We start from the raw sequence: 20224 nt of genomic DNA, 5'->3' as shown, positions 1-20224 counted from the left end.
GCAAAGGTCGAGGCTCCGCCGGAGCCCCCACTTTTTGAGGTGGGGTAAAGACTACTGGGGTGTCTTCTAAGACGCTTATTTTGAGGGAGATTCACCATCGGGCAGGTGGCAGGGGGTTCTCTTGGGGCAGCTGGGTGGCTTCCTTATTGGGGTGGGGGAGGGTAACACTTTAGCAGGGACCGAGGTTCCCCTGCCCCCCAGAAACAGAGGGGGTGGCCGAGGTTCCCGTCCCCTCGAGGCAGTCGTGGAAAGGCTGGGTTTGGGATGTGATGGGGGTAGCCCTGGGGTCCTCTCAATCCCACGGAGGCCACGGGGAAGGGACCGGGACCGGAGCAACTCGGGAAAGGCTTGGGTTCCCCTCACCCACCCTAGGCGTTGGGGAGCGGGGCGGGCTTGGTAGGGACGCTGGTCCCCCGACCGTGGGGCAGGGGCTGGGTTGGGACGCGGGTCCCCTCTAGGAGCCGCGGGGGAGGGGCAGGGCCGGGAGTCCCTATCCTCGTGGGGGAGGGGCTGGTTCTGGACGCGGCTCCCCCGGGGCTCAGGGGCGGGGCCGGGTGGGACGCCGGGTGCCCTCCCACGGCCGTGAGGGAGGGGCTGGCGGAGGGGGCGGACCCCTGGCGGTCCTCCCGGTTGGGGTCCGTGCGCTCGCGACCGCTCCCCGCGGAGGTCACTGCCCGTGCCAGTCCCTCCCGCTGTTCCGCCCTCTCCCGCCGCCGCCGCCGCCGCCTCCGCCGCCGCGCCCGGCTCAGCGCCCCCACTCCGCGCTCGGGAGCGAGGAGTCGCCAGCGCCCCCGCCGCGCCGCCGCCGCAGCGCCCTCCGGCCGCCATTCGCCACCGAAACTTTCCAGCGCCCGCGCCCTCTCCGGGACTCGGCGGCGGCGGGGCGGGGGCGGCCCGGGGGCGGCGCGCGGCTGCTCCGGGGCGCCGGGCCCTCTTCGGCCGCCGCACGGCCGGGGTTCGGCTGCCGGCCGGAGGGAGGTTCGGAGCGCGGCCGGGCGCGCGGCGCCGCCACAAGTTGCGCTGTTCGCGGTGAGGTGAGTGCGCGGGGCTCGGCGGGCCGGGCGCGGGGTCCGCAAACTTCTGCGGGGAGGCGGTTCCCGCGCTGACCTTCCAGGGTCTGGCCGGCGACTCGGGGCGCCCGGACGCTCCACCCGCCCCTGGAACTACAGGAGGCGCAGGTCGCCAAGTGTCCCCGCGGCGCTCGGACTGGGGTGCGGCGCGCTCCCAGGAGGCTGAACAATACCCCGAGGTGGCCGCTCCCCAAAGTGCCGGCGCGCCTTGGGGGGAGAGACGGAGGTCGGCGGGGGGCTCCTTTGTTTTGGGGAGGGGTAGGTGGCCGGTAAGTTTATGGAAGCGCTCGGCTTTTCCTCTGGTGCCCCTTTGTCTGCCGATCTTGGGGCTTGCTGGGCAAACCTGCGCCACCGCGGGCTCGGGGCACCGGGGTGGAGGGCGGTGGCGGGATTTCCCCGCTGTTGGGGAGAGGAGCCCCATTCATCCCCGGGACGCGGGACGGCCCGCCCGGACCCGGGTGGAAGCGCAGCCTTACGAAGTGAGGCAAGCGGCGGGCGAGGTGGCGCGGGCCCCGCGTCTGCTCAGTTTCTGAGGCGCAGAAACTGTCAAGGAAGTCAGGAGCCCCAGTCCTCCGCCCATCTCCCCGGCCCGAGCGCACAGCTGGGCTGGGGACACCCCTGGCCGGTCGAGGGTCTGCAGAGCGCCGCCCGGAGAGAGCGCAGACCTGTTGCTGCTCCTGGGCTCTGGCGGGGCGGGTGGGGTGGGTCTCGCAGATCCTGGGCCCCGGCCTTGCTACCCAGGAGGACCTTCCCTAAGGATGGGACCGGTGCTTGGAGTGGGGTATGGGGAGTGCACCTTCGGGAGTCAGCGCTGGCCGGATATGTGACAACTGTGGGTCGCTGGAGGCCCGCCTGCGCTGGGATAGGGCCTGGACCTCACGTGCGTCGCCTGTGCTCAGTCAGACCGGGGCCGGGACTCGCTCCCTGCAAGGCCTCGTGTTCCCCCAGCCAGCTGCGTTGGACGTTCCACAAAGGTAGGGACTGACGTTTATTTTCCAGTCAGTGATGTTCTGGAGCAAAACCTGAAAAGAAACAAAAACCTATCCTCTATTGTATTTGCGACTGTTTCTGCTTTGCATTGTCATGTGTGACTTGATCTGCCTTCTGAATGTTTTCCTCTCCTGACACATTCGCCAAGTCCCTGGTTTAACCTGGAAGGCTAGGGGGAAGGAAGGCAACCTCCCTGCTAAGGTCCCAGGCAGTGGCTTTGGTGTCGGAAGTGGCACTTGAGGATTTTATGAAAAGTTTACAAGTCCTTCCTAGAAAAGATGTGATTAGGAAAAATAAAATACAGAAGAATGTTCAGTATGACGCGTTTATTTTAAAGGGTAGTCATGTCTCAAATGTGCTGCAGATTTTTGTGGAAAGCCACCAAGCTGGGTAACTAATACAAACAACAAAAGTTTTTCATCGCTGGATCACCGGCCCTTAAGGCGATTCCAGCCCTTAATAGAACACACACACCTGTAGGGCAAAAATGGAGATTTGTGGTGTAGTGCTGCCACCCTCGCTCCCCCACCCAGGCATTTTGCCCCTTTACTGGGCTCAGAGAACTACTCTCTGCCAGTGGTTTTAAGGAGGAAAGAGTTTGCAAAAATAATAACTTTATTGTAGACATACTTAGAAGTGAATGTTTCAATTTCTGGAGTTTTCCCATCAATTATATCAGTACCACTGGTTCTGTACAACATCATCTTAGTTAGAATATTTTTTTTTCACCTTTTAAGGTGAGGAACAGAGGCGGGAAAATGGTCCCTGCACAGGGAGGCCATCTCCAGCAGGTCCTAAGTGTCAGGAATTCAGATATTCCGATATACTCCTGCTGGATAGGAGAACACCTCCGCTAGAACCTGGGCCTGGCCCCCTCCCAGTTTTCTGCAGGGCGTCCAAATTCCGGTGCTCTGCCCCGCAGGAAGTGCCCTGTGGGCCTCCTGGCTTAGCTGATCATCACAGCTTCTCTGCCCGGCGAGGCAGAACCATCCTCGCACCGCTTTCCTGATGCCTTGGATTTGCCTTTTTTTCCTCCGTTAGGAAAAACAGAAAAACCTAGTATGTTACATCCGAGAAGTTGTTAATCTTTCACTGCCACATGCATTGAAAAATCAGTTCCAACCAGGAAGCAACACTAAAGGCATATACTGTAAACACTGTTTGTTTGTTTTTTTTTGAGTTAGAAAGATAAACTTTTTTCCCCCTTAACTATTTTTAGTGAGCCGGAGACTGGACTCGAGTTTTCCCCTCCGGTCTTGCACTCTCCACTCCTGCCCTCACTTTCTGTGGGGTTGGAACACATGTATCATGCTGGCCAGACTGGCAAACATGAAACCCACCAGAAACAAAAGCAAAGCTGGATGTGGGAAGGGGCTGAAGAAGTCCACGTTTCTAAAGGGCAAAGAGAGCCTAGGCTGAGGAGAGGCGTTTCAGATCTCCAGGGGAGAAAGACAGCCCTGTAGGAGTCCGCCGGGCTGCTGCCTGCCTGGCCCCGGGAGCCTGACTTCAGATGGATGCGCCCCCCAAGCTGGCCGCCTCCCACACAGCCATCGCCATCCAATATTTACGGAGAATCCACTGCATGCCTGAAGGTTGCAGAAGTGAATTGGAAACCGTTGCAAATGGAATTTGAACAAATTTAAAGTTAAGATGGAAGAGAGAATATGTTGAGTTTTCAGAGGAAGTCGGGTACTGTTTCCTTTTCTTATGTAGGTTTGTTCTTGGCCGATGGGATCAGAGAGATTGAGATGGGGCATGATAGGCGGCAGGTTCAGGAGAAAGGGAAGCTTTAGAAATGAAGGTAGAGAAGATGCTTGCTTATTGGAACAGTATTTTCAACGTTGAGCTCTGGAATGTTGCAGCCAACTAATGCTTCTCACTTGGGACAGTTTTGTCCCCCACTTTTGAAGGGGGCATTTGCTAATGTCTGGAGACATTTCCCTTCCTGCAACTGTTAAATTAGCAAGCAGGTTGAGCCAGCTGGGTGTGGACCTGCGTTTTCCTCGTGGAGGCCCTCTTCCAAGTGTCAGTAGGAAAAGGGCTCCCCAAGTGTTGCGATTACAGGTGTGAGCCACTTTACTCCGTCGAAGGACATAGAATTATTATAATGCTTGGAGCCTAACATGCCTTTTTTGTTTGTTTGTTTGTTTGGTGTTTTTTTGAGACGAAGTCTCTCTCACAGTCCAGGCTGGAGTGCAGTGGTGGGATCTCGGCTCACTCCCCCCACCGGGTTCAAGCGATTTTCCTGCCTCAGCCTCCTGAGTAGCTGGGATTACAGGGACTACCCACCATACCCGGCTGATTTTTTTGTTTTTAGTAGGGGTGGGGTTTCACCATGTTGGCCAGGCTGGGCTTGAACTTCTGATCTCAGGTGATCTTCCCTCCTTGGCCTCCCAAAGTGCTGGGCTTACAGGCATGAGCCACCATGCCCAGCTAGCCTAACGTGCTTATAGTTTCCTGTTTTCTGAAGTTGGGAATTGGGTCTAGAAAGGTATCACCATCAGTCACGATGGTGTCTAGTAGTTTGCTTGCTTTTTTCCCTTTTCCCTCTTACATTTTAGGGCTGTATCTATATAATTTTATTATTTAAATTACCATATACTAAATTTGGCTTTTTGGGTGTATTACGAGTCTTGACACACGCATAGATTCGTGTGACCACCATCATAAGAGAGAGAACAATCTCAGCCGAGAGATGTTCGTGGCTCTGTCTCCCACAGTTCCTCCAGAGTCACCCCCCCTTCCCCGAATCTGGGGCACCTGCCCATCTGCTGTGCTCTGGAAGTCTTGGGGATCCCATCTGAATGTAACACATGGTGGAATGCCTTAGGTGAATCCATCCGCTCTTCCAGCACCACCTTTGCCTCCTCTCTCTCATGACACACGAACTTCATGCCTTTGTATGCTTTGGCCAACCTGCTTTTCTTAGAACAGCACATTTTGCACTGTAGATGTTATCACAAGCAAGGAAAAGAACAGCTTTGCGCCTTAATCTGAGAAACCACAGTGGAAAAAAATCAGGTGTGTTGTTGAGGCTGCTAAAGCTTTTGCTCCTTTTTAAATTTTTAAATTTTTCTGGATATGTAGGTGTATATATTTATGGGGTACATTAGCTATTTTGATACAGTCGTGCAATGTGTAATCACATCATGGAGAATGGGGGTATCCATTCCCTCAAGCACTTATTCTTTGCGTTACAAACAATCCAATTATATTCTTTTAGTTATATGCTCCTTTTTCTTTTCTTTTTTTTAATTTTGAGATGGAGTCTCACTATGTCGTCCAGGGTGGAGTCCAGTGGTGCGATCTCGGTGCACAAGCTCAAGCAATTCTCCTCTTCAGCCTCCGGAGAAGCTGGGATTAGAGGCACGTGCTACCACGCCCAGCTAATTTTTTTGTATTTTTAGTAGAGACGGGGTTTCACCACGTTGGTCAGGCTGGTCTTGAACTCCTGACGTCAGGTGACCCACCTGCTCAACCTCCCAAAGGGCTGGGATTACAGGTGTAAGCCAACGCGCTCGGCCTGTTTGCTCTTTGTTCTATGCCAGTTAGTTCTTACTGCCTCATTGGTTTAGATGGGACATCTTCTAATGTCGTGTTTTTGTTTTTGTTATTTTGAGATGGAGTTTCGTTCTTGTTGCCTAGGCTGGAGTGCAGTGGCATGATCTCTGCTCACTGCAACTTCCACTTTCCAGGATCAAGCAATTCTCCTGCCTCAGCCTCCCAAATACCTGGGATCACAGGCATGCACCACCACTCCCGGCTAATTTTGTATTTTTAGTAGAGGTGGGGTTTCACCATGTTGGTCAGGCTGGTCTTGAACTCCTGACCTCAGATGATCCAGCTGCCTCAGCCTCCCAAAGTGCTGGAATTACAGGTGTGAGCAACCACGCCTGGACTCTGATGTCCTTTTAGAGGATGTTACCCTCACCTTTATTGCACATTCCTACCAAAAGGTACTTCATATGTAAAATGTATTGGGAGGTTATAGTCATGGCTTTAGTTTAAAAACAGGATACATGTTCATTAAGAACCTTTGCCGTTTTCCCAATGGGTTAATCACGTAAATATAAAATAGGCTAAAAATATCAAGTTGTTTTTGCATTTGTTATAGAAATAAAAAAATGAATTCCTACATCTGTGGTTCTATGGAGCTGCTAACCTGTATTTTACTTTGGGCCATAATGTCGCTTTCTGTGACCTCATGAAGTGGCGTGTTTTCTAATATAATCTTTGTCCTGGCATTTTGGTGACTTTTGTCCTGCCTGAGGTGGTCTGCCTGGTTGTGTGAAGTCACAGAACCTGTGCATGTTCTACCATGTAGAGTTAAAGGGCTGGTTGAGTGGCCTCAAGCCTTCTCCTCCCTCCCAGGTGTAAAGATTTGGTTTGGAAGATGGACCCTGCTTCAAGGTCTGGGAGGCCATGTTTTTTTCAGACTGGTTAAGGATGATGGTTTTATGTTAACTAAACATTGGGATAAAGTGACAGTTGTTTATGACCCGTGCCTAGAGTATCAGTTTTCCCATGATTAAAATAAGCAGTATTTTGGTAAACATTGATAAGTGAGTTGCGCATTTTCGTTGAGAAACCCACAGCGAGTCAGAAGGCGCTGTGTGCTACTGGGTGCCTCTGAGTGATTCCTGGGAGTGTGGGGGTTCTCCAGTCCCAGGAGATCCTGTGAAAGAAGCACAAACAACGCTCACGGCAAAACTCACAGTGTTTATTCTTGACCTGGGTGTCTGCCTTGAATTCTTGTCATTTTTCCTATCGTGGTGGATGTAGCCGGAATGCTTTAAAGAAAACATGAGAGTTTTCTCTGCTTGTTTCCCTTGAGCCTGGAACGGAGATTATGACCCCAGATAGCCTGCACAGGGCTCTTTCCTTTCTGAACACCTGCCCAGGCTAGAATACGGGAGTAGGGAGGAGGCGAGGCTCTCTCTTGCCCGGTAACCTTCCCAGCCAGCTCTCCAAGACGCCGAAACCTTCCTTCAGGTCTGTTGAAATTGCATCCCCAGCACCATCATGTCGGAGCAAGAAGAGAAGGGCATGTGTCCCCTTTAGGGAAGCTTGACTCATTGCAATTAGGGACCTGCCTGTTGTTAGGCGTTAGAGTGCATGTGAACGTGCAGTATTGTTCAGTGCTGCAAGCGTTTCTGCTTGTCTGAATTTCCTGATAGATGGGAATTTGGACAAAAAGAAGCTCATTGTACACGATGCCATTTTATTTCTTAAATCAGTAATAACAAATTATTTATTTATCTTTAGAGATGGGGTCTTGCTCTGTTGCCCTGATTATAGCTCACTGCAGCCTCGGCTTTCTGGGCTGAAGTGTTGCTTCTGCCTTAGCCTCCCAAGTAGCTGGGCCTACAGGCACAGGTCAGCATGCCCAGCTTTTTTTTTTCTTTTTTTTTTTTTAAATTTTCAATTTTTTTCTAGAGATAGAGTCTTGCTGTGTTGCCCAGGAGGGTCTCGAGCACCTGGACTCAAATAATCTTCCTGCATTGGCCTCCCAGAGTGCTGTGATTACAGTTGTGAGCTACCGTTCCTGGCCAACGTATACTTTAATATGGCAAGACCACATAAAATCATTTTAAGAGGCTGGGAATGGTGGCTCACGCCTGTAATTCCAGCACTTTGGGAGGCTGAGGAGGGCAGATCACAAGGTCAGGAGATCGAGACCATCCTGGCTAACATGGTGAAACCCCGTCTCTACTGAAAATACAAAAAATTAGCCAGGCATGGTGGTGGGCGCCTATAGTCCCAGCTACTCGGGAGGCTGAGGCAGGAGAATGGCGTGAACCTGGGATGTGGAGCTTCCAGTGAGCCGAAATTGCGCCACTGCACTCCAACCTGGGCGACAGAGGGAGACTCCATCTCAAAAAAAAAAAAAAAAAATCATTTTCAGAGCTGGAGGAAAATTCAGCAGGACTGAGTCATGATTTCAGTTTCTAGTGCACTGTGGGTAATTCTGTCTCAACCTGGACGCTTGTGCTCCTTCAGTTATCCCTGTTATCTTGTCATCTATGTAAAGATGAGAAATGAAGTTGAGTGGAGAACTGTCGCCAAAGTCTGCCATGTAAAAATCGGTAGTGCCAATATGCAAAGGTAATTCCCAGCTGCTATAAAAGTCCAGGTGGCTTCACAGTTTCAGGTTGTATTTCCCAAAAGCATAGGGAGTTGGTGTCCCTGAATAGGAAATGTCCCTGCCATTTGGTTCATTTGGGGAATGGAATAACCTTGTGTCCTTGCCTTCAGTTCTTTTTTCAACAGAATCTTATCAAGCATTTGAATCCTACACAACTGTAATGCCAGCTCCATATTGATAAAAACTCAAGAATTCAAAACTATAAACTTGAAAACAGCAATTGCCAACTTCTGACAATAGCAGGACAGTCTGGAGGACCCTGTTCAGAGCAAGTCGGATACTGTTTCCTTTTCTTGTCTAGGTTTGTTCTTGGCCGATGGGATCAGAGAGATTGAGATGGGGCATGACAGGCGCTGGGTTCAGGAGAAGGGGAAGCTTTAGACCTGAAGGTAGAGAAGATGCTTGCTTATTGGAACAGTATTTTCAACGTTGAGCTCTGGAATGTTGTAGCCAACTAATGCTTCTCACTTGGGACAGTTTTGTCCCCCACCTTTGAAGGGGGTTTGGTTTAATTCCCAATTCGATTATGAAGGAAATGTCAGTTTCAGCTTGCATTTTCAAGACATGGTAGTTCTATGTCAGCTTCAGCCATTTCCAAGGATCTGTCTTAGGATACTTCAAAAAGCCTAACTTTTGAGATGCACTCAGTTCCGAAGTTCATGAAAATAAGAATGAATGATCTTCCCTGTCCAGTACATGACAGAAATTATTGTAGACCAGATGAGAACAAGGAGAGATGCTTGTGGATATTACATGTCACAGGATGCTGTGATTATTTTTATGGGACTGAGTGTAATTCCTTTAAGCCAGTAGTCTCTAAATTCAGGGGAGGGACAGGGGACAGAAATGACTTTGTTTCAGATTTTAATTCCCAAAAGGGTCTTAGTGAGTTTCATGCCCTCTGGCAGGTGCACAGCAAGATTTACTGGGATTCAGGAAGAAATTATGAAAATGTCCATTAAAAAAATCACTAATACTTGTAAAAAATATATTTCTTGTCCATGAAATGCATGTTACTTGAGTATTTTATATATTTAATAAATAAATTACATGAGTTAGGAGTACCTTCTGAAAACTTTTTTACTGAAAAGGATATATGATGAAAAAAAAACATTTATGATGTAGGTCCCCAAAGGCTGGAAGAGGGGTGATACTAACGTCCCTGCATGCAGGCAGGACACAGTTGTACTCCCGTTTCCTCTGGCTTCAGTTACTAAGGTATGTGTGCGCTTGCACGCACATGTATGTGCATTAAGTAACTTTAAGATCCACCAGCTTAAGGATTGGACATTGCTCCAGAGGTACAGATATTAGTGATTTGGCTTAGGGAAGAAAGAATATGCAATGACGGGGAACCATGCACATACTGGATCTATTATTGTATTTTGTGTGTTGTTTTTAAAGCTGAAAAAATACCCATGTTTCGGAACTAGATGACAGTACCTCGTTTGCAGGTGCATGAGGAAACCTTGGAACAATGCTATGCTTTTTAAGCATTTTATGACTGCAGTGTTTTAATAATCACTGAATTCTGTTTATAAATCAGCCGATTTCATCAGACGGATGCCCTCAGGGCTCTGGAGAATTAGGCGTTTTGCTGCAGAAATTGTTCAGAATTTCAAAGACATCAACATGAGATTGTACCGGAATTGAGTTGTGATAAAAGTCCTAGGGTGCTTTAAATCTTTAAATCTGGTTGTTTGTTTTTTTGAGACGGAGTAGTCTCACTCTGTCACCCAGGCTAGAGTGCAGTGGCATGATCTCAGCTCACTGCAACCTCCACCTCCTGGGTTCAAGCGATTCTCCTGCCTCAGACTCCCAAGTTGCTGGGATTACAGGCACCTGCCACTACACCTGGCTAAGTTTTGTATTTTTAGTAGAGACGGGGTTTTGCCATGTTGGCCAGGCTGGTCTCGAACTCCTGACCTCAGGTGATCCACCCACCTTGGCCTCCCAAAGTGCTGGGGATTACAGGCGTGAGCCACCGCGCCCGGCTGTTTTTGTCTTTGTTTTTGATACATATTTCATCTATCATGGTTATTAAGTGTTTTGGTTTTTGCATTTCTCATAGTTTTTTGTTTTGTTTTGTTTTTTGAGGTGGAGTGTGGCTCTGTCGCCCAGGCTGGAGTGCAGTGGTACGATCTTGGCTCACTGCAACGTCTGCCTCCCAGGTTCAAGCAATTCTCCTGCCTCAGCATCCCAAGTAGCTGGGATTACAGGTGCCCACCATTACCACGCCTGGCTAATTTTTGTATTTTTAGTAGAGATGGGGTTTCACCTTGTTGGCCATGCTGGTTTCGAACTCCTGACCTCAAGTGATCTGCCTGCCTTGGCCTCCCAAAGTGCTGGAGTTACAGGCATGAGCCACCACGCCTGGCCTCATTAGTTTTTTTTTTTTTTTTTTTTTTTCTTCTGAGTTGCTGCTACACTACTGGTGTTTACAGAGTGAATAAACATAAAAATTATATTCACAACTCAGACCACATTGTGGGCTGTGGAGGTGACAAATAGGAATCATCTCTAAATTTAAGGTCTTCTGGCTGAGCTCATTTGCTTAGAATGGCTGATGGTTTTCATGAGATGAAATGCCAACCTCAAGTAGTTCTGGGTTTCCAGACCAGTTTTTAGTTTGTTTAACTCGAGAGAATTGACATGTCAGCTTTAGTTTTTGTGTGTAATTTTTGGTGTTTGCATCTATTTTCTCCTTTGTGAATACTGAATTCACAACATAACTTTGTTATATGAAATGATGCTCATACACTTGTGCAGTGCGTTGAAAAGCTTGCCAGGAGCAGTACTTGTGGATTTCTGTGTACCAACAGGATACCTAATGCCGACCACGATTAATGCTTATCAGAATCTATGTAGACCTCCATTTGTCCTTTGATAAACTGAAATATTTATGTCCACTTTTTAAAAAACCTGTTGCTTCTCTTTATAGTAATACTCAGAAGGCGCTCACTGTGAAGAGAGGAGAAACAGGAAGTAGAATCTTTTACTGTCTAGATTGATGCACCTGTCTCCACTCTCCGGAGACCAATGCATTTAGACCCCAGTAAAAAATTTAGTTATAATGAACTATAAAGCAGATGCAGAGTATATTTGGGAATATACCTTAACTGACTCCACAGCCCAACCCCTGTAAGAGGAAAGAGATGGCAGAATGTATTTTGCTTTTAGCCAGATGCTTTGAGCCTTAAACTGGTCTTGATTTCATATTGGAAGCAGGTCGGTGAGAAACCACTGAATTGCTTCAGCTGTGAACTGGAATCCTCTCCTGTTTTCGTTGTTGAGTGATGGCACTCTTAATTATTCACTTGCTTATTTGCCACCCAAATCACCCTATACAGTATCTCAGAAGTGTATATCAGAGAATGACCCTAAGTGGGCTGACCTCTGAAGCCTGCACCAGAGTTGACTTTATTTCCTAAGTGCACACTTTCTGTGCTTTTGAGGGGCAGCTGTCTAGGTTTAGTTTCTGGGAGTTTGAGGCACAGAGGTATGTAGGGGAATGGGAAGGCCAAATGGTAAAAGCCCCTGGGACATGGGAGTAAACTAGACATGAGTAAACTAACCTTGAAAGAGACTATGAAAACAAACTTTAGAGCATTGTTGAAGCACCATCTACATAATTTATATCAATGAAGGCAGTAACTTCTTATTAGGAAGATAGGATTATTAAAATTAGCCGTTTTCATCTTTCTACAAAAATAAAAAGCAAATCAATTTTAGTTCAGATAATTGTATGTGAAGCTTTATAATTGAAAATTTGAAGTTAGCAAAATTATATAACCTTAGTTAATTATGTTAGTGTACTCAGACTAAATATAGAATAAGATTAGCTCATGGAAACATTTCATTTTTATCTCAGTCAGTACTGTTCATATCCACCCAGTAGTTAGATAGTTTCTAGTTACGTTTTGTAATTTTTTGAATATCCTGGACATGTTTTTAGAAAAGTTAGTTGAAACAAGATATTGTATGTTTCCATTATTTCCCAGTTCTTTTTTAAGCATAATAAAAACACAGAGGATGTTGTCCTTTTTGAATTTTCTTTCCTTTATAGTATGTGTCTGGCACAACAGAGGACCAAGCCTGGGGATCATTAATCCCATTTTTCTGCATGGCGTTTGCTGTGAGAGAAGTTTGGGCTGGATTCGTAGTTTGCTATCTAAAAGTAAATGTTCAACCTTCTCTAATTTCCTGTTTTGTTTGCTTTTCCATTCAGTGTTCTGTATTTGGACAAATATATTTTTCTGTATGGGTTTCTGGTGGCCCAGATGTTCATTGGAGTGGAAATTCTTTGGGTCCACACCACTGGGTTGGGCAGTTGCTGGTGTTTGGCTTTCTGTATCTCCTGGAGTTGACTTAGATATGTTGTGTATTCAGGTTGGGCACTCATCCCCTTTGCAAGCTCTGTGTTACTTTGTTCCATTTGGCTTTGCCATAAATGTCTGCCCTTGGCCTGCCAAGATGTCAGCTTGCAGTGATATGTCATTTAACTTAGAACTCTTGAGTCTGCCTTAAAATTAAGTCAGTTTTCTTAAACATTGTTATTGAGGTATAAATGACATGCCATAGAAGTCACCTCTTTGAGGTGTATCATTCAGTGATTTTTAGTAAATTTACTGGGTTGTATAGACATCACCATGATCCAGTTTTAGAACATTTTCAATTCCCAATAATATCACTCCTGCTTGATTGTCACCCATTTCTACTCCCACCTCCCAGCCACGGGCCACCACAAATATCCTTCCTGTCTCTATAGATTCCCCTTTTGTGGATATTTTAGAGTTGTGTTTCCAAGAATGAGTATCTCTGTGCTTGGTTGAACTTCCCGGATGGTGAGACCTGATTTAGTGACTTTGCCTTCCCCTGCTTCCTCCCCAGGAGAGGAAGGTGGGGAAAGGGGAAAGACGGCAAGTATAGTAGTATAACAATCATTGTGCCTCAGTTTCCTCATCTGTAAAATCAGGATAACCATGGACTTGTTGCAGGCTCTAAATGTGAAACCCTGTAGGAAGTAATTAGCTGGGAATCTGGCATACAGGAGGAGCTCATTGTTTGCGTGTTAACAGTGGGAGATAGTAAAGGAGGTGGGAAAAAAGAGCTACCTGTAGAAAGGTGGCCTAAGTCCCTGGAGAGCTGAGCACAGGATCCCAGGGCACACACTCCCTTCTGCTTCCCCTGTCTTTCATCTTGAAAGCACCAGCCTGTGAGCCTCAGGCTTGGAGGGAAGCTGGATGTTTTCCCAGGATCTACCTCTACTCTACGGTCCTCAAACCAAGGTAGTTTTGAAACCGCCTTTGCAAAAATTTTATCAGTGAGAAAATTATAGCAGTAAGTTAAGCTAACCCATTCCCCATCTCGCCTTTCCCGTAATATTCCTCTGCTATTGGGCCAGGTGAACTTTGGAGGACTTTTAGGCTGCAGTTTAAATGATAACAGGCCTTGTCCCAAACTCAAAACTTGCCCCCAAACTTGCCCCCTGATGCTAATGGGAGGCCATCAGGATAGGGGAGGAGAGGAACCTGATTCCTGTTAAGGCAAAGACGTGAACCATTGCCAGATTGTCAGATACGCAAATTCCCAGTTACTCCTGCAGATAACATCACTGTTGTAGAACCTAAGATTGGCCTTTTGAGATATCTTTTCAGGTTTTAAAAATTTTCTTTTCGCCGAACTACCTTTGGGGAGATTCTAGATCTTTTAAAAATTGCTTACCAGCTCTTTGGAGATACCTCTTGCGTTCATGGTTAATCCATCCCCTTAGTTAAGGCTTATCGATTTCACATAGAAAGTTCCCTTTAGTAAAAGGTTCAAAAGCCAGAAATATCCTGGCTGAAATCCAGTAAAAAGAGATCCTAAAATGATTTTTCTTTTCAGAGCTCTGTAGTTAGAAATCGACTTAATTAAAGCTGATATATGTACAGATACTGTTTTAAAGCCCCTGTTCTCCCTCTAAATGCTTCTGTCAATGGACTTCTGTCTTGATTCTTCATTTCTGTCTGTGTATTCGTCTCTGTTATGTAGTGTTTATATAAAACAGCTCTAAGTAATTGACTTAGGCCAGGTGCGGTGGTTCATGCCTATAATCCCAGGACTTTGGGAGGCCAAGGCGAGGTCAGGAGTTCGAGACCAGCCTGACCAACAAGGTGAAACCCCATCTCTACTAAAAATACAAAAATTAGCCGAGTGTAGTGGTATGCGCCTGTAATCCCAGCTACTCAGGAGGCTGAGGCAAGAGAATCGCTTGAACCTGAGAGGCGGAGGTTGCAGTAAGCTGAGATCACACCACTGCACTCCAGTCTGGGCAACTGAGTGAGACTCTGTCTCAAAAATGAAATAAAATTGGCTTAAAGAAAAATAAGCACTTAAACATTGTCAGAAAATGGAAACTTCAATGGCTTTACATCACATGACTCTGATCTTTCAAAAATAAAGACAGTTTAAAGATTATTTGTAAAGTAAAATAAAAATGTCTTCAAAGTTCACACATTTTGTCTAAATTAGGCAGGTCACATACTCTTTGCTGGATGTTTTAAGGTCATAAACTGCTTCTGTGACTTTTAATAATTGTTTGACTTGTCTGTCTTACAGCCATTAGATTCTAGGTAAGGCCTGGGGACACATGGAGTTAGCCGTCTCTGGCTAGGCTGGGAAGAATCATGGGTTCTGCAGTTTTATACGTGGTTAAAATTGCTTATTTACCAGGTTTTTCACCAAAAATAAAAGTTGCTGAAAGTTAAGATTGTAACATGTATATTTGAGACTACTGGAGAAAGAGTTTTACATGCAAGGTGTAGAAGGAAAGTAGAATGTGTGCGTGCGTGCGTGCGTGTGTGTGTGTGTGTGTGTTTGAGATGGAGTTTCGCTCTCGTTGCCGAGGCTGGAGTGCAATGGTATGATCTCGGCTCACCACAACCTCTGCCTCCCGGGTTCAAGTGATTCTCCTGCTTCGGCCTCCCCCCGCGTAGCTGGGATTACAGGCATGCGCCACCACTCCCAGCTAATTTTGTATTTTTAGTAGAGATGGGGTTTCTCCATGTTGGTCAGGCTGATCTCAAACTCCTGACCTCAGGTGATCCACCTGCCTCGGCCTTGCAAAGTGCTGGGATTATAGGCATGAACCACCGCACCTGGCGGGAAAGTACAATGTGTCTTGTGGGAGGCTGTAAGAAGGCATGGAAATACGGTTTTTGTAAAAGGGAATATAATTTTATCTGGTTCAGAGGATTTTAAGGATCATCTTAAAAGAGTGATGGGACAAAACAAAGTTGAAGCAAGTTGAAAAGGTTTGTAAAGGATTAATCTTGTAAAGGAAGTTCTGTGGGTATGAGCAAGTTGGCTAAGATTCGAAGGGGATTATTTAGTTTTTCTGTAGGTTGAATATTTTTTGTTTTGACTTTTGAATGAATGACAGAAAAACGAGGAGAGAGGAGCCTCATGCTGTCTTTATTTTGTCCTGTTTGCAAAGTTGAGTTTCCCCTCTATCAGTGAGTGAAGATTTTTGCCTTTTAAAAATTCTTGAGTTATTATGGCTAAATAAATGGCTTCTAGTAACCTGGGATTTTATTTTGTAGTATCAAGTGTTTAAACCTTTGATATTTGACAAACCTTCCCAAAGTCAAAATCTAAATTAAGCCCCCCCCCTTTTTAATCTGGTTAACCTTCCAGATATTAAATTCTCTAAAGTCCAGAAGAGACATATTTGGCTTATTTGATGTATTAAAACTATAACAGTAAGCATTGTCAGGTATGCAATAGTGTTTGACTTTCTGTGGACTGTATTTGTAGGAATGTGTTGCTAGTATGTGTTTCAGAATTGTATAAGATTTCCTATAATTCTGATATGTCTTAGTATATGTTATCAGTAATAATTATGATTGTTATGTTAAATTATTGTATGCCACAGAGATGACCAGACCTTAACTGTGGCTGTTCTGAAACTTTTGTCATGCACAATTGTTTTACTTTGGTTATTTTCAAGGTGGTTTTATAATCAGCTATAGGACTGTGACAGTTTTCTGATAACTTTGGAGTTTGTGACTTTAAAATACAGGAAAAACGTCCAAGGCTCCCATTAAGAGCTAATGTGTTCATGGATATCCAGCAGAACAGGAGTTAATTACATGGACTGAACTAATGGAAGACCAAAATAATCTTTTTATGGCTTTTCATTTGAAACATTGCTAATTCTTTTGTTTTTCAGAGTCCAGAAAACCTTTTTTTCTTTTGAGCTATTTATAGCTTTTAACAATTGGATAAAGTATGCTCTTGTGAACAAAATCTGAAGCACATTTCTCTCTCTACCTGATTTCTCTAGAATTTGAAAACTGTTTGCAAGTATACTTAATGTATGATGTTATAGTTATTTGTTAAATACAAATCTGTTGTCTTTTGTAGCAGGACACAATTGGAGACACTGGTTATTTTACCAAAGCTTTGATTGGAATGGCAGACTTTCAGATTGCTTTAAGGACTCAAAGTTGACTTACAGAGCCAATAAAAGCTCTTTGGGTAAGCTGGCCTCATACCTTGTCTACACAGTCCCTGGACAGGTTCCTGAGTAAAGAATGTCACTTTCTGACAGGTCAGGGAACCCCAAATTATCTTGAGCTCTTGAGGTGAGGCATTCACCCAATTAATAGAAGTAGTTGCAAGCACAGATAAATCTGTGGCTGGGCTAAATGCTTTGAAGTCTAATCTGAGATTTCTTAGGGTGTAAAGTTGCAGCAAAGCCAATTTTAGAAAGGAGCCTATGTGGCAAATGATTGTTCCTGCTGACTTTATGCAAACACTTGGGCCAAGTATAGTAAGAATAGAACTTATTTTTGCACATAAATTAGTCCTAATGTGATTTGTCTTTAGTAAAAATAGGGACTGGAAGGATAAATTATGTTTCAGAAAAAAACTATAGAACACCTGTAGTTAGAATCTAGTCTTGTTCACTATTTTTGAATTTTTATTATTTTCTGTCATTTGGACTGAATCCCAAATTCTTTCTGGACTACAAGTCCCCAAACTAATGCTTTCAAATTTTTCTTTCATTTCTAACTTGGCCTTAATAATTGTACTACCTCTTTCCTGAGGTCCTACAAGCTGAAGCTTATTATAAGAGAAAAACATGTCAGATTGCCACCACCTTCCTCCTCTGTAACTAGAGATGTTTTGAGTCTAATGTCTGGATAAATTGTGCCCAATGTTAATCTTTGTTTTTCTTCCGTGTCTGTGGAAATGCCTCTTACAGAGGCTTAGCCTATCTACAGTGCCACCTCCTGATATGGGAAACAGCTGTTTAACTGATCTAGTCTTAAGACTTGGACACTGACTAAAAAGATATGGGACAGTATATTTAAATTTACTCTTTCCTGTTTATCCCAGTCTCTCTTTCTAACAACCTATAGTCTACTGTTGACTTAAGTGTTGTACTAGAACTGTGAGTAAGAACATTAACATCTTTGTCATACACCTGTGAGTACATGCAGGTAGCTGCAAAGTGGTGAGTGCACTCCTATTCCCCTGGGACCAGCCCCTGCAACTGTGCACCCTGTCAGCAGGAAGAAGCCAGAGTGATCGTCACCCTTTTTCTATCTCTATAGCCAGCACCTTAAGATAAGATGTATGAAAGCCAGAGGGAGGATTGAAACCACCTTTGCAAAAGTTGTATCAGTGAGAGAATGATGACAGTGAAAGAGATCTGAGCTAACCCACCCCGCATCTTACCTTTCTTTTAATTATTCATTTCCCTTAATTATTGCCTTTCCCTTAGTTATTCCATCTCCCATGTGGTGTGGCTGGCCTTGTGTCTGTTAAACTATTTCTCTACTAAAATGCCATGTTCTTCATGCAGCCGGCAGGAAGAACCCCTCAGGCAGTTACAGTTTTGCTCCCAGGGAACAGTTTTGGTTGTTATAAATGAGGAAAGTGTACTCTTGGCATCTAGTGGGTGGAGGCCAGGGATAGCCTCCTGCAGTGCTAGGTCCTTCCTCTTTCAAGAGAGTCCTCCAGCCCCAAAAGCATTGCAGAAATTAAGAAACCCTGCCTTAGAAGCTTTGCACCTGGTGGTAGTTGTAAATGAGGTATTTACATCCTCTATGAAGATGTAATGAAGTTGAAGGAATAAAAATCCCATGGGGCTTTGAAAGCAATACAAGCATCTTTTAGTTTTCATACATTCCATGGAAATAGGGATTTTTTTCTGAAGCAAAAAGACCAACAAGACTTTGGAGCTCAGTTTAGAAGAAAAAAGTGACTTTCAAACCCTTCAGAAGTATTCATTTACAAATGAACAATGAAATGACTGTGTAGATGGAGAAACCGCGAGTGCCCCTTGGCTTTGATCTGGTGGTCATGTTCATCCGTGTCTGTTCCCTGAAGAACCAGTGCCCACATTTACCTGTCGTCTTTACCTAACTCCCCCCAACAAGAGCTGACCCTCCTCCCATCTTCTCGCCTGGTTGGGCTTTTTCCTCCCTCCCCCTGCAGCTTGCCGGGCTCTGCTTTCCACCCTCCAACAAGCCCTGATCTGTGCTCTTAACAAACTCCTGTGCAGGTCTCTTTGAAGTCTTTTTGCCGGCCGCTAAGTGCATCCCTCCCACCCCCACCCAGGTGATACTGCATCTATGTGAATTTCAAAGAACCCAAGCAGTGTGGAGTTCTCCCTTCCTTCCCCTCTGGCAGGGGATTCAGTCTGGAGTGCAACATTATAGATGTGTTTCTAGCACTTTCAGCTGTCCATATGCTAATAGGTAGTCTTGGGTCTTCATCCGAATGGACTCCTATTATATTTGTTTCACACCATCTGCTTTCCTTATTTTTGTATCTTTACTGAGGTATATGGAAGTACAGTAAGCTAGACTTGTATGAATTGTGCAGTTTTAATCTGTTTTTTCTTTTTTATTTCTTTGTTTATTTACATACATTTTTTAGAGACAAGGTCTCACTATGTTGCCTGGGCTGGTCTCAATCTCCTGGGCTCAAGCAATCCTCCTGCCTCGGCCTCCTGAGTAGTTGGGACTATAGGCACATGCCACCACGCCTGGATGATTTTTTTATTTTTTGTGGAGATGAGGGTTCCCTATGTTGCCCAGGCTGGTCTCAGACTCCTGGGTTTAAGTGATCCTCCTGCCTTGGCCTTCCAAAGTGCTGGGATTACCAGTGTGAGCCACCGTGCCTGGCTCGTTTTTTCATAGACACACACACACACACACACACGCACACTCCCATATTTGTGAAACCAGCACCACAATCAAAGAATATTTCCATCACTCTCCAAAGTTTACTCGTGCTTTTTTGTAATGTCTCTCCCCCTGCCTATACCCCTTTCCCCAGGCAGCCTTTGGTGGGCGATCTGTGACTATTGCATTTTCTAGCAATTTGTATTACTGAAATCACATAGTATGTACTCATTATTTTGCGTGGCGTCTTTCCCTTAGCATCATGGTTTTGGGGCTTCATGTTGTTGCACGTGTCACTAACTCATTCCTCTCTATCGCTGGGTAGGATTCCATCCTGTATGAATGCACTATGGTTTCTGTATCCATTCACCAGTTGTTGAATATTTGGGTTGTTTCCTTGTTTTTTATTGTGACAATTATGAATAATGCTGCTGTAAATGTTTACATGGCTGTATAGTGGTTCTCAAACTTCATCATGTATATTAGAACCACTTGCAGAGTTAAAACACAGAGAGCATCCAGGCACGGTGGCTCATGCCTGGAATTCCAGCACTTTGGAAGGCTGAGGCAGGAGGATACCTTGAACTGAGAAGTTCGAGACCAGCCTGGGCAACCCTGGCACTACAAAAAAAAATTTAAAAAGTCAGGTGTTGTGTGCACTTGTAGTCCCAGCTTCTCGAGAGGCTGCAGTGGGAGAATCACTTGAGTCCAGGAGCTCGAGGCTGCAGTGAGCTGTGATTGCACTCCAGCCTGGGTGATAGAGCACAAGACCCTGTTGCATAAATACTCCCCCCAAATCCCAGAAAATCCAACACACACAGTGGCAGATCCCATCCCCA

At 45.6% G+C, this 20224-nt stretch overlaps 1 protein-coding gene across 7 annotated transcripts in view; it reads left to right on the top strand.

Annotated features, from left to right (window-relative positions):
• The first annotated feature begins 642 nt into the window (after positions 1-642).
• TBL1X (transducin beta like 1 X-linked) overlaps positions 643-20224 on the top strand; it is a 251124-nt gene continuing 231542 nt past the window's right edge. For 4 of the 7 annotated variants that reach the window (XM_037986323.2, XM_007990989.3, XM_073013882.1 and 1 more), the window contains exon 1: positions 643-1034. The gene's annotated coding sequence lies outside the window, so the exon portion shown is untranslated. Of the gene's footprint in view, positions 1035-16706; positions 16726-20224 lie in introns of those variants that run through there. The other 3 variants (XM_037986329.2, XM_037986327.2, XM_073013881.1) reach the window with 2 other exon arrangements.

Source organism: Chlorocebus sabaeus, chromosome X, assembly GCF_047675955.1.
Source record: "Chlorocebus sabaeus isolate Y175 chromosome X, mChlSab1.0.hap1, whole genome shotgun sequence".
Classification (NCBI taxonomy): domain Eukaryota; kingdom Metazoa; phylum Chordata; class Mammalia; order Primates; family Cercopithecidae; genus Chlorocebus; species Chlorocebus sabaeus.
This window is presented reverse-complemented; position numbering and strand designations above follow the sequence as displayed.